Source organism: Leopardus geoffroyi, chromosome D2, assembly GCF_018350155.1.
Source record: "Leopardus geoffroyi isolate Oge1 chromosome D2, O.geoffroyi_Oge1_pat1.0, whole genome shotgun sequence".
Classification (NCBI taxonomy): domain Eukaryota; kingdom Metazoa; phylum Chordata; class Mammalia; order Carnivora; family Felidae; genus Leopardus; species Leopardus geoffroyi.
Window position 1 is genome coordinate 85,324,396 of NC_059334.1, and position 14,988 is coordinate 85,339,383.

The following is a 14,988-nucleotide window of genomic DNA, read 5'->3' on the forward strand; positions in this document are numbered from 1 at the left end:
TCACCCCGTATCTTGTGATCTGTGCACATAGAGTTCCTGGCACGATGCCCAGTGCGTAGCGAGTGCTCAGTAAGTACCAGTGCCATGATTGACGTCATTTATTCATTCGGTACCACCCAAACCGGGTGGCTCAGATTGATGTGGGTTGGGGTGGTCGGATGTAGAACCCAGCTTACATTCAGGTTTGGAGAAGCATTTGGATCTGGGAGCATCACAGGTGAGAGTAGTGGAGTGGAGTGACAGGAAATCAGCAGTGAAGGGAACCATCTGGAGAGACCAGGCCCACAACCTTCTGTACAGGCCTAGATACTAAACATCTTGTAGACCAGACCACCTCTGCCACCATTACTCGGCTCTGCCATCGTGCATGTAAACAAATGTGCATGGTTGGGTTCCAGTAAAACTTTGTTTACAGAAATAGCTGGTGGGCCAGGTTTGGCCCATCGAGGCATGAGGACCATGAAGATAGTGAAAATCCTGGGGGGGGTGGGGGTGGGGAGGGTGTTGCAGGCAGGCACCGGGGTGGTGCAGTCAGTCGAGCGCCCAACTCTTGGTTTTAGCTCAGGTCATGATCTCATGGTTTCATGGGTTCCAGCCCCGTAGGGCTCTGTGCCAGCAGCGTGGACCCTGCTTGGGATGTGCTCTCTCCCCCTGTCTCTCTGCTCCTCCCCTGCTTGTGCTGTCTTTGTCTCTCTCAAAATAAGTAAACTTTTAAAAAACAAAAAAGAGCTTAGGAAAAAGGAAATCCTGTGTGGGGACAAATGTGGGACACCAACGGTTTAAAAGGCTGGATGGTGTTGGCAAGGAGATGCTGTTGGCACAGCTGTGGAGTTGGCCCAGCAGGAGCTTGGGGCCTGAGCTAAGGGGCCGAGGAGGAAGGAGGAGGAAGAAACTCGCAGGTACATTCTGAGCATGAAAATGGCCCAGAAGGACAAACCAGGAAGTCACTTTGTGTATAAATGCACACAGCCTCTCCTGGGAGAGCTCTGGGGACCCCAGATTCCCATCCATCCTCAGCATGGGCAGTGATGGGCGCTGTGATAAACTGTCTGGGGTGAAAGGGCTCTCTGGCAAAGCCGGGCAGGGCAGAAGCAAGTTACGTCCCGGTGCCTGTACACAAAAATGAGTAAATATTCACAACGCAATATTAACACACCAGCGAAAAACCAAGTTGCCTATAGGATTCTAGTTTCTGATGGATTATTTTTGTAGCTGCACCTGTCACGTGGTCTCCTAAGCGTGAACAAACCCGAGACAGTAAGAGAGCCAGAACAGATGTGAACACAGTCTTTTTTTTTTTTTTAATGTGGTAGCATTTTTTATTTTAAGGTGAGACTAAGGCTATTAATTCTTCCCATTTTTATTTAGTCTTACTGTAATTTCTTCTCACCTGCATCCTGAGCAACTACAGAACCTTGCTAAATAAGTCTTGCATAAAGAGAGGATGTAACTTGTTAGGAAGCAGTAATTTCAATCCATTTGTTCCATTTTTATCAGCACTAAATAATACCTTTTAAGCCTCCTATCGGGATGAGGGTAAGAATGCCAGATAAAATGCAGGATGCCCAATTAAATTTGTGTTTCAGATAAACAATGAATCATTTTTTTAGTGTAAGTATTATGAAAAATTGTGTGGATTTGAAATTCAAATTTAACTAGGTGACCTGTATTTTTCATTTCTCAACTCGAGTATAGTTGAGACACAGCGTTGCATTAGTTTTAGGCGTACCACATAGTGATTCGACGTCTCGGTACCTGAATCCGCGCTCACAACAGCGTAGATCGCCTCTGTCACCATACGACACCATCCCCGGGCCACTGACTGTATTCTCTGTGCTGAACCTTTTATTCCCACGACTTACTTGGTACCTGGAAGCTGGTACCTCCCCTTTGCCCATTTTGTCTGAGCGCCCACCCGTCTGGCAACCATCAGTTTGTTCTCGGTGGTTTTAGGTCTGATTCCACTTTTGTTTATTCGTTTGTTTTGTTTTGTTTTGTTTTGTTGTAGGTTCTACATGTGAGTGAAATCATATGGTATTTGTCTTTCTCAGTCTGACTTCACTTAGCATAATACCTTCCAGGCCCATCCATGTTGATGATACAAATGGCAGATCTCCTATTTCTATGATTAATATTCCTTTGTATGTATATACGGCATCCTCTTTATCCATTCATCTGCAGATGGCCATTTCGATTGTTTCAGTGTCTTGGCTGTCGGAAATAATGTTGCAGCAAGTATGGGGAGGTGCATACATCTTTTCAGATTAGTGTTTTCATTTACCCCATAGTGGTGTTCCTGGATCATATGGTAGTTTTATTTTTAATCTTTTGAGGAACCTCTGTTCGGTCTTTCACAGTGGCTGCACCAGCTTGCATTCCCACCAACAGTGCAGGAGGGTTCCTCTTTCTCCACACCCTCACTAACACTTGTTGTTTCCTGTGTTTTTGATTCGAGCTATTCTGACAGGCGTGAGGTGGTATCTCTTTGTGGTTTTGATTTGCATGTTCTTGATGGGCCATTTTTTAATCAGATTGTTTTAGCGTTGCGTTGTATTAGTCCTTTATACATTTTGGATACTAACCCCTTATCAGATAAGCCATTTGCAAATGTCTTCTCGCACTCAATAGCTTACCTTTTCGTTTGGTTGATGGTTTCTTTCACTGTGTGAAAGCTTTTTATTTTGATGTAGTCCCATTAGTTTATTTTTGCTTTTGTTTCCCTTGACTTGGGAGACTTATCTAGGAAAATGTTGCTATGGCTGATGTCAGAGACATTACTGCCTGTGCTCTCTTCTAGGATTGTAATGATCTCACATCTCACGTGTAGGTCTTTAATTCATTTTGAATTTATTTTTGTGTGTGGTTGTAAGAAAGTGATCCAGTTTCATTCTTTCGCAGGTAGCTGCCCAGTTTTCCCAGCACCATTTTGTTGAAGAGACTGTCTTTTTCCTACTTTTTCCTGTGTATTCTTGCCTTCTTTGTCAAAGATTGACCATACAAGCATGGGCATACTTCTGAGCTCTCTGTTCTGTTCCACTGATCTGTGTGTCTCTTTTTGTGCCAGTACCATACTGTTTTGATGACTACAGCTTTGTAGTATGTCTTGAAGTCTGGAGTTACGATACCTCCAGCTTTGTTGTTGTTTTTTCTCAAGATTGCTATAGCTATTTGGGACATTTTGTGGTTCCAAATAAATTTTAGGATTCTAGTTCTATGAAAAATGCCGTTGATATTTTGATAGGGATTACATTGAATCTGTAGATTGCTTTGGTTAGTATGGATGTTTTAACAAGATTCTTCCCTTCTGTGAGCATAGAATATATTTACATTTGTGTCATCGTCAGTGTTTTATGGTTTTCAGAGTACAGGTCCTTCACCTCCGTGGTTAAGTTTATTTCTAAGTATTTTATTATTATTGGTTCAGTTGTAAATGGAATTGTTTTTTTAATTTCTCTTTCTGCTCCTTAGTCATTAGTGTAAAGAAACGCTGCCGATTTCCATATGTTAATTTTGTATCCTGCAGCTTTACTGAATTCATTTATTGTAATAGTTTTTTGGTGGAGTCTTAATGGTTTTCTACGTATAGTATCATGTCATCTGCAAATAGTGGAAGTTTAACTTCTTCCTTACCAGTGTGGATGCCTTTCATTCTTTTCTCTTGTCTGATTGCTGTGCTGGGGCTTCTAGTACTATGCTGAATAAAAGTGGCAAGAGGAGACATCCTTATCTTGTTCCTAATCTTAGAGGAAAAGCTCTCAGTCTTTCACCATTGAGGATGATGTTAGCTGTGGATTTTTATCATGGATAGAAGATGGTTATGCTGAGGCATGTTCCCTCTAAATCCACTTTGTTGAGAGTTTTTTTCTGCATCTATTGAGATGATCATATGATTTTTATCCTTCGTTTGTTGATGTGGTATATCACATTAATTGATTTGCAAATATTGAACCATCCTCGTATCCCTGGAATAAATCCCACTTGATCATGGTGAGTCAGCTGTTTAAAGTATTGTTAAATGGAGCTTACTAATATTTTGTTGAGGATTTTTCTGTTTGTGTTCATCAGAGATATTGGCTTGTAGTTTGTGTGTTTGTGTGTGGCATCTTTATCTGGTTTGGGTGTCAGGATAACACTGGCCTCACTAAATGTATTTGGATGCTTTCCTTCCTCCTCCATTTTGGAATTGTTTGAGGAGAGTAGGTATTACCTCTTCTGTAAGCGTTTGGTAAAATTCACCTGTGAATCCATCTGATCCTGGACTTTTATTTTTTTGGTAGTTTTCTAATTAACAATTCAATTTCATAAGTAGTAACTGGTCAGTTCAGATTTGTAGTCCTTATTGATTTAGTTTTGGAAGATTATAACGTCTGTAAGAATTTATCCATTTATTATAGGCTGTCCAGTGTTGGCATATAATTTTTCATAACATTCTGTTATAATTATTTGTATCTCTGTAGTGTCTGTTCTCTTTCATTTCTGATTTTATTAATTTGAGTCCTTTCTCTTTTCTTTTTTTGATGAGTCTAAGGGTTTATCAATTTTGTTTATCTTTTCAAAGAACCATTTCTTGATTTTCTTCTATTGTTTTTTGTCTCTGTGCCATTTATTTCTGCTCTGCTCTTTATTGTTTCCTTCCTTCTGCTCACCTTGGGCTTTGTTCTTTTTTAGTTACTTTAGTTGTAGGTTTAGGTTGTTTGAGCTTTTTCTTGTTTCTGGAGGTAGACTTGTATCATTATCTATTTCCCTCCTGGACCTGCGTTTCCTGTGTCCCAAAGATTATGTCCTGTTGGGTTTTCATTTTCGTGTGTCTCCATGTGTTTTTTTATCTGATTTCATTATTGACCTATTGGTTGTTTGGTAGCATGTTGTTTGGCCTCCACATGTTTGTGTTTTTCCAGTTGTTGTTTTTGTCTGTATGTGATTGATTTCTAGTTGTATACCATTGTGGCTAGAAAAGATGCATGCATGGTATGATTTCCATCTTCTTGAATTTATTGAGGCTTGTTTTGTGACCTAGCATACGTTCTATTCTGTTTTTGTGTGTACTTGAAATGAGGAGAATGTTTCATGTGTACTTGAATGTAGTTGGAACATTCTGTATATTTCTGAGCATCTGGTCTAATGTGTCATTTAAAAAGACACTGTTTCTTGGGGCACCTGGATGGCTCAGTCAGTTAAGTGTCCGACTTTGGCTCAGGTCATGATCTCACAGTTCACAAGTTCAAGCCCCGCACCAGGCCCTGTGCTGACTACTCAGAGTCTAGAGCTGCTTCAGATTCTGTCTCCCTCTCTCTCTGCCCCTCCCCTGCTTGCACGCTCTCATGCACTCCTCTCTCTCTCTGTCAAGAATAAATAAACATCAAAAAAAATAAATAAATAAAGACACTGTTTCTTTATTGATCCTGTTTGATGATCTAGCCATTGATGTAAATGGAGTGTTAAAGTCCCCTTCCATTATTGTGTTACCATCCATTTCTTCCTCTGTCAGTTATTATTGGCTTTATGTATTTAGGTGTTCCAATGTTGGGCGCATAGATATTTAAAATTGTTAGATCTCCTTGTTTGATCCCTTTATCGTTATGTAATACCCTTCTTGGTGTCTTGTTACCATCTTTGTTTTAAAGTCTCTTTTGTCCGATACAAGTATTGCTACCCTGGCTTTTTTTCACTCCCATGTGCATGATAAATGTTTTTCCATCTCTTCACTTTCAGTCTGTATGTATCTTTAGGGCCAAGCTTAGTCTCTCGTAGACAGCATATACATGGGTCTTATTTTTCAATCCACCTCTCCCAACCCCTGTGTCTTTTAATTAGAGCATTTAGGCCATTTACATTTAAAGTAACGACCAATAGGTATGTACTTATTGCCATTTTGTTAATTGTTTTCTGGTTGATTTTGTTGTTCTTCTCTCTTGCTTTCTTCTCTTGATCTCTTTTTTTGTGATTGATGAGTCTCTGTCATGTTTGGCTTTCTTTCTATTTTTTGTGCCTCTGTTATAGGTTTGGGATTTGCTGTTAGCATGAGGTTCATATATAACATCCTAAGTATATAGCAATTTATGTTAAGTTGATGGTCATTTAATGAGCACACAGTCTTAACCTGGGCTCCTCAAGAGGCGTCTGAATTTCCAAGCACCTATGAGTTCTGTGAGATTTCAGAATTTATGTTTGCATTGCAATTAGAATCTTTAAGAATAAACATTCCACTATATATGAAGGTTAAATGCCTCTTCTGTAGAATTAATTCCCCAGTGGGAGATGTTTCCACAAACAAGACTTTACTTTTTCAAGTTACTGTTTGTTTCAAACTCTTGAGTAGTTGAGAATCCTTAGAAAAGAAAAGGATCCCCTAATTATTCAGGCCTGAGGCTCCAGTTAAAGTGGAGGACTTAAATTCAGAATGGAGCCAACTTGAGAGGCTTCCAAGCCTCCACAGGCATGCTGTTGTGGATGCAGAGAAGGACGCCTGTACTGAGCAAGGCTTAGTTCTGGGAGGGAGCTAGCAATTTGGGACCAGAGAACAGGAGAGAGACCAGAACATTAACAATTGTGTTGTATTTGTGGTTGGCACAATGATGCAGCCCAGAGGCCCATTGTCTAACCTTGGGGATTGGGTGACACTACATGGGGCAGCAGAGAGGAAACAGGCTCTCCCCTCAAGCTCCCACCAGAAATGGTCTCAGCAGGGTCTTGTCTCTTTGTCCCCCTCTGCTCTTCTCAAGCTCAGGGTGGAGGCGTTCAGGGGTCACATCAAGGCTTAGTGCTCTGAAGTGCCACCCCGGCTCCAGAGGCTTTATTTGCAGGGCCCCTTCTCTCATCCTGGCAGTCAGAACACCTGTAAATAAATGCTGCTTTGTTTTTGCTGGAAAACCCTGTGACGCCCCCTTCTCTCTTCCCCTGGGAGGGCTGTGAACCGGGTCCAGGCGTGGAGCTTACGGTCCACAGACCCGCCTGCCTGCAAGTGTGACAGCCTCCCAGAGGGCTGTATTGATTTTTTTAAGAGGAGGAAAAAGGCATATAAAATTGGACTTTCCAGCCTTCTTTGAGTAGAAAGTGGTGCTTCCTAAAGGGAATTTTAATTGGCTGGCTTTGCAGCTAAAATGCTTTCTGCCCCTTTCTTTCTCCTCTCACCCTGCCTCCGTTCATCCTGTTAGACACCCCCTAAGCCCGTTTGCTTTTACTTCCTGCTCTTGAACACAAGTGGGTACTTCATTGGCGGACTTCTGATTGGGAGACCTCGGGTGTTACTAAGTTGGAGCGCCCTGGAAGGAAAGCAGAAGATGCTGGGGTAGCAGCCAGCTCGCAGAACGAGGGGGGCGGGAAATGGCATCTGCTCTTTGCTGCTCAGAGTGAATCATCCTTCAAATTGAAAATCTTGATTTCTGGTGCCAGTGACAATACTTGTTGAAGAAGTACAAATGTTTTCTGCTGCTTGTAATCTACTTCTTGCAAATATTAGTACTCTGGAAAAAAGATTTATTTTAATAATGTGAGTTTTAGGGTTTTTTTTTCTGTAGTTAACATTGTTTTATTACCCTATATCCTTGCCAGAAAGCGCATTTTAAGAGTTTCAATTCAAAATTAAATATGACCTCAGTGTTTTAAAATACAATTACATTAACTGTCCATTTAATAGTTGCTTAAGATTTTTTTGGCCACTAATGTATAGTCAATATACTTGTCTGATATTAAACGCAGGGTTTTCAGCTCTGCTCACCAGCTAACGTGTTCCAGCTGCAACAATAAATAGGCGAAGCGAAGGCTTTCTGAGAAAGTGAGCTACAGAAAGTTGTTGCCAGAGGAAACTGCAGTGCTGTCTTCCATCATAAGCGACACTTTTCTTTAAAAACTCCATTGTGTTTGAAAATAGGGAACTATCTATTATTTAGAACTGTACAGACCAATTTACAAGACAGGTAATTTAGTGGCAGGATTATTTATTAATGAGCCCAGTACACAAGTTAATGGGACTAAACCCTGTGGAGGTCAGTCTTCCTATAACACATGCCTTTTGGAGAGAAAAGAGGTGGTGTCTTCAGAACATTGAGTTATTATTTTAGTATTTAAATTAAGACACCTTCCCTTGCTAAGATGCGATTTTTTTTTTTCTGAATTGCATCACAACAAAGTCATCTAGATGCTGTATGGAGATCAATTTTGTCAACCATATTAGGGGTGGGTATGTTTTAGTCCTGTTAGTACCTAAGGCATGAGAACCTGGAGAAGGGGCAGTGGCTTTCCAGGCTCAGGCACGTGCCGCCTTCCCCGCCACATGCTTTGTCTCTGGGATGCTCCGCCCCACTGCTCACCAGACCTTCCAGAATTCCCAGTCACCGTGGCAGGGGCACTCATGTTTCTGCTTCCCAGAAGTGGGTTTCCTTCTTATGCCTGTATTCCCCCAGAATTGATCAGAAGGCAGTGACTGCAGGGGGTCTGCTGGTGTCCCCTGCATGTCATGGGTGGGGGGCGGGGGGGGGGCACAGAGTTCTCCCCACGAGGACCCTCTTCCCTCTTTCTATGGTGACCTGATGAGCTGCTCTTGGGAGACTGAAAAACCTCACGGAGAAAGGAGGGGCAGCACAGGTGGCCTTCCTCGCATGTGTGCAGTTGCTGGAATTCAACACCTATCAGTAGTCAAGGAATGAAGTATTTGCTGTTGAATTTCATTTTTCTTGTGTTTCATCTCGTTATACAGTTGATTGCCTTATAGCAGGAGTGGGGAATGCCGTGAAGAAAACCCACTTAGTTTTGTGTCTTCAAATCTGAAACACTTCCAGGTTTTGACTGTGGAGTCCTATCAAAGTAAGCAGAATTGGAAGTGATGCCCAGTCCCTGGGCTTTAACAAACTTTGTTACTCAGCATTCTGCTACAAAATCTGAAAAGGCAGAGAAATGTAGCTCTCGCTGTTTAGAAAATCTTTGTGGGTTTTTCTTCCCTCCCCCCCCCCGCCCCCGGGGAATGTTTTCGGCAAATTATTCATTGGAAAAACAAAACATGAACTGCAGGTGTTTCACAGCTCATGTGCCGTGGTGGCCGTGTTCTCACCGTTGCGTCTTGTCCACCCACTCGTTCAGCAGGCAGATCCTGAGCACCAGCACTGTGCCGGATTGGACCCCAGGGCTGGGAGGCAGAGTTGGGATCAGCTCCACGACAACGCATGGCTCTTCAGCCAAAGACCTCGAGCAGCCTTTGTGGGGAGCCCACCCATCTGACTTCTTCATGCAGCCTAGACTGACGTCTGCCCATTGCAAACCAGCCTGCCCTGCTGGTTTGCCAAGCCACGTAAGAACCATAACGTGGCTTTTATCACCCTGGTCCTTGCTTCCAGAGGGTTGAGTGTAGGGAAGATGGTGAGCCTGGGACATTCTAAGGCCTAGGCTGCTTACCTGTATAAAGGAATGTTGTGTGGAATGGTCATCGAGGCATTTAAATGTAAACATGGACTTCCTTTGAGGGTGTAGACCAGTGATGCCCAGCGGGCTGCTCCCAAAGACCCAAGACCCTACAGTGTGGACACTCCGTCCGTCTTCCTGGAAGTGTCTAGTATATAACAGAACTAGATTTGACACTTAGATTCCCGTTGTCCTCGAATTGATAGGGCAGTGGGCCAAGGTTGTAGTCTTACGGATTAGGGAGAACTTTATAGAAGTTACCTAAACATAAAAGAATAAATCCAAATGCTATACAGGATATATGCTATCAAGAATAGAGCATGTGAACATAAGGACTTTTCCTTATAAGGGGCGACTACTCATTTCCATTTCAGATGTTCAAGGAGGTGGTCCAGAGGTTAAGGTCTTTGGAATCAGACTTTAATTCAAGTTCTGGTTGCATCCCTCATGCATTGATTAAGTTATTATCACAAGACTTCTGGACTCAGTTTCATCTTCTGGAACATAGAGATATTATCTCCCTCAGGGGTTATTGGGAGGAATAAATATGGAATAGTTTTTTTTTTTTTTTTAATTAAATACCTCACACGTGGTAGGCACTCAGTAAATAGCAGCTATGAAATTTTATGCAAGTGTTTTCCTTGACTTGTTTCCCTATAGTTGGTCCTCCCCTTTATTCAGTGGACCCCTCGTTTCCAAAATGTCCTATCATGTAATGGAGGTCTGACAGTGAGACATTCTCTCAACTGGGACTTCTGTATTCAGTTGCCTTGACTCTGGCTGACCTTGAATGTGTTACTGAGAGAGTGGGGTATTAGATTGCATGGTAGAAAGCCAGTCATCTTGGGGCGCCTGGGTGGCTCAGTCGGTCAAGCACCAACTTTGGCTCAGGTCATGATCTCATGATTTGTGAGTTCAAGCCCCACGTCGGGCTCTGTGCTGACAGCTCGGAGCCTGGAGCCTGCTTCGGATTCTGTGCCTCCCTCTCTCTCTGCTCCTTCCCTACTCGTGCTCTGTCTCTGTCTCTCAAAAAAATAAACAAACATTGAAAGCAAGCAAGCAAGCCAGCCTGAGAGTCAGTCATCTTTGCCCATCTTAACTGTGGCCCTGAGAGCTTCCAGTTCTCATGCTACTTTCTTTTCTCTCTTCACAGTTGTGTGTTTTAGGGAGCAAAGGCCCTCTCACTGATGGTTCAGTTCTGTGTCCCTAAAATCTTATATCCCAGAGCAAGCCCTTGTTTGAAACCTATGTCTTTTTCCTTAGGTGTCCTTGCAAAACTTTAATGGCACAGAGCAATTAGTACATGTAATGACCTTCTGCACTATCATTCTGTCGTTTGGGCACAGACATCGATTTTCCTTATCTTGGCATGTGAAGGAAGGAGTCTGATTCCTCTCTGTGTCTCCTGAGCCTGCAGTGGCACACACCCTCAGCAGAGCGGAGCAAGGCCACACAGAGTCTTTGAGGGCACTGGAAGGGGCACCTGTAGAGAGTGTGCGGGTTGGCTCAGCAGAGAGAGACCAGACTGTGGAGGACACTCAGAACAGGTGGCTGCTGCCCTGGGCCATGTGCATTATAAAGTCAGCCTGGCGGATGCTTGCGGTTGACCAGATGCCCCATTATGAAATCTCCATGTGAATGTGAGGCTTCTATAATTTTCGTCTGTGGACCAATTCATTATTTGTCCCTTCTTTACCGGGAGTGTAGAGAATTACTGAATAATGCAAAGTTACCTAACCCTAAAGATCCTGTGGGGGGGGGGGGGTGGAAAGTGCCCATAAGGGAGTACCAATAATTTGATGAGACCAGTGGAAATGACTCTTTAAAAATTGTGTATTTTTATGGGTATTTTTCAACAAACGTACTAAATTTATTCTTGACAGTTGTAATCTACCTACCTAACAATTTGATGAGAACTCTTTATTCCTCTTTCGTGTTAGCTGTTCCTTTTTTAAACTATTTCATTGCTACTGTATAAACATTTTATTTATAGGAAGCTAAATTAAGCTGGGAAAGAGGAGTCTACCTCTGGTGTGTGAAATGTTGGAAAGTGCTTTGTTCCCTGCTTCGGTGGCAAAAAGCAAATGCAACATAGACATAAGGCTATTTGAACTCTTTATTTGCCACATTTACAATATTAATAACAGCGTTTCCAGAAGTTGTCACATCAAGTAAAAGATCTTCATTCCAGGCTGTCTTTTGGGGCCAAATTGAGACTGGATGCATGCGTTTAATAAATTGTAGTCTCAAGTAGTCATTTTTGTAAATAATTAGTTTCAGTGAAAGAATAAGTTAGCATATTGTATGCATCTAATGTTGCAAATGTACATACAGCAAACTTTGCTATTAATCAACAGTCAGGCACCGCAAGTGGGGTCTCATACATAATGAATTGTGCTTAAGCCTCATGGGTTTCTTGATAGAAAAATAAAAGAAAACACAAGTGTAGTAAGCTTTTGAATAAAATTTAACTAGATTGCTCTGCATCCTGTAATTGTTTTGGAATCATTAGGGACCTGATAATTCATCCGTAGTTTTGGGGTGTTTTTATCTTCATCTGTCAAATAGGAGAGATTTTAATGGTATGTTAAAGTGTTGATAAAATACAGTTTTCCTTTTAACAATTTGAACGTTTAGGGGAGAAAGTAAATAGGCTTTTTTAAGGCATTCTAGTCTGCCAAGTGTACTCTTTAAATTGTGTTTTAAAAATGTTTTATTGCTCATGCATTTAAGAATCATTTACAAAAGGGGAAAAAAAGTATGTAGTTCTTATGACATGTACCCTGTACGAGGAGGAGTTGAAAATTTACATAGAATTTTCTGGTTGGGGAGAGGGTTTTCAGATACCACCGTAAATTCCTCTGTGGTCGTGTTTAGGTTCTGACATGAATTCGAACCCCAGATTTTGAGGGCTTAGGATGCCCATTAAAAACTGATATCCAGTTTAAGCAACATACCTGTGACCACCCAGAAAGTGAGTAAATTGGGGCCCCGTTAAGTTTTACTGCCTCTTCCTCCTTCTATTGTTGACCTTGGGACGTGAACCATTGGTGGCCTCTGATAGGATCGTAAATGTAGAATTCATTTTGGGGGGTGTGTGATCGTGGGGTGGAAGGCATAAAGGCAAGGAGCAGGATTTATGTCCGTCTTTGTTACGAACCACACAGTAAAAGCTCAGCAAGGGTTTGCAGAGCACCTGTCAGTGTGCCAGCCAGCCCCTCCTGCAGAGACGGTGGAAATACCGCCTTCCCCACGAAGCCGTCCTCTTCACTTCCGTCTGGACTCGGAGCGGGCTCCCTTTGCCACCGGTTTCCCTCTGTTGTCTGGTAGCACGTCTCTTCGTCTCATAGGGAATGATCTGTGGAAACAGAAAGTAAAACCTAGTACGTGAGAGTCAGTCCTTAAGCCCATGTGTTATGAGCAGTAGCAGCCCTTATCCCTGTTAAAATGAACAAATGTGTAAACGTGTCTCCCGTTTGTTATGTAAACGTCAGTATGTTGCTGATACTGCACGTCTGTATTCACTCTTCTCTTTGTCCCTTGACTACATAGTGCTGTTAGGGCAGCAGGAGAAATCCAGGAGCTGGCATCCGGACCGTCAGACGGGTGCCGGGCACACACAGTGCCCGCCAGGAGCCGCGCCGCTGGGTGAGCCCGTCGGTGGGCCTCTGTCCTTTGTCTTTGACTGTGTCCTGCTGTTTGAGACCAGTGTTTCTGAGTACCAGCATCAGCACTCTGATTCCCCCCTTCCTCTTTTCTTCCTAGTTGAGAAGTTGAAATAGTCGCACAAACTCCCACCATACACACCCTCGTGGTGGTGTTTCCCAACAGCTACTGGCCACCAGGCCACGTCACGGGGCCATCGCTTGCATTGTCCATTCATTGGAGGGCATCAGGGAGGGAAGGGCTCCTTGGGGGCATCAGGGAAACATGGGGTTGTCCAAAAGGCAGAGTGGAAAGAAAGCTGCTGACACCAACTCCGTGTTCTACCTCCGCGTTCTTCCTTCTCCGCCTGCTTGGGCTACAAACACTGCGTTCGTATTCCTGTCAGTAAGCCATCGTGCCTAATGGATCCTCGATAATTGCTTGAACGGAATCAAGATGTGAAATTCACTTGGAGTACAGAGTTTAAAATCTTTATTCAGCCTTGGTTTTGCAAAAATCTGTTTTGATGGTAGGTGGCACAATTTATGTCCCATCTTCAATCCTACCACTAGAAGCAAAGCATCAGAGCTTTAACAGGAAGGTATGATTGGATGCGGGGCAAATGCATCAGACACAAGCACAAGAGAGTCTGCTAGAGATCTGTTAATTTAGACCTCATAGTACATTTTCCACTGATATTTAGCAGCATGGTTTATTTAGACCTCATAGTACATTTTCCACTGATATTTAGCAGCATGGTTTAAAGTCCCCTCTATTGCAGATTTAAAGTTTTGCTGAAAACACGTGCCTTCCTGGGACTCTGGGGTCTGGTGCTCTACTCTGGAGTCCGCACTGGGTCCTGGAAGCCAGACAAGGGGAGATTTGCTTATCTGGCTCGGCTTGGAAAATGCTTCTCATCGTAAGGGTGTCTAAAATGCCATACGTGGCCAAGGCCCTGGACGACTCCTCCCACAACAAGTTGTACCGGGCATCTGTGTGCCTCCACACAGACTAATCTCTCAGCCTTGCCAACGGACACAACCTGGGTCAACTCCTGCCGAATTCCACGTGAACTCCAAGGGCTACGTGTCTTCAGGGCTCTAAGGTCAGAGCTCTTTTCTTGGGTGAGCCTCCAGCGTCACCAGTTAATGTTCCCAAACTGTAAGACCCCGTTTCATCCTGTGAAGACAGAGATGTTGGAAAAGTACTGGGGTCAAAAAGAGAGGTTTCCGAACGCCCAGCAGTCCACCCCCTGGGTGTAGCTAATGCCGCTAATCAGATGCGAGTAGCTTAGAACTTTTGGCCTGTTTTCTTACATCAAATGGGATTTAAGCCAAGTACATGACATTTTAATGTCTTCGGGAAGTAGAATTCATTCAGAAACGGAGATTTAGTGATTCTTTACTACCGGCAGAGTCTTGAGGCGCCCCCAGACCTGAATACCCAAATCTCCTGCCAGGCTGGTTGAGTTTTAAAGTGTTGAGCGAATTGGTAACGGGGAAGACAGCGGGAGCCGAGCTGTCAGGGCGGCTCTGCCAGGTTTCCTCGTCTCGTGCCAGTACCTGACGCAGCCTTAGACCTTGAGCGCGGCCGTCTAGCACCCAGGCCGGCCTGGCGCGCTTCGCCCACTGCAGGCGGTGGGTTCCGGGCTCCACGGCTGCTGCCCCCCCTCCCCCCACCGAGCCCAGGGTGTGTGAGACCCGGCTGAGGGGGCCACAGCGGATGGGAAGCGCCAAGTCGGGCTTCCCGTGTGGCAGATGGACGGCTAGGAACCCCGTCCGCTGGGGCCATTTCACGTAAACTTGGTCCACTCCCCTTGTGTCCCCCCTGCCTCTGGTGGGATGCTGCCTCTGTCCCCTCGCTTTCTGATTGAAATCCGTGTCTGGAAACGCGAGCTTCGTTGAAGGTAGGAAGGGCAGTCCTCCCTTGAAGACCACGAAGGCTCCTGTG

At 43.8% G+C, this 14,988-nt stretch overlaps 1 protein-coding gene across 3 annotated transcripts in view; it reads left to right on the top strand.

Moving 5' to 3' along the window:
* Window positions 1-14,988, top strand: part of MGMT (O-6-methylguanine-DNA methyltransferase) — a 300,898-nt gene that overhangs the window by 235,557 nt on the left and 50,353 nt on the right. The window lies entirely within an intron of this gene.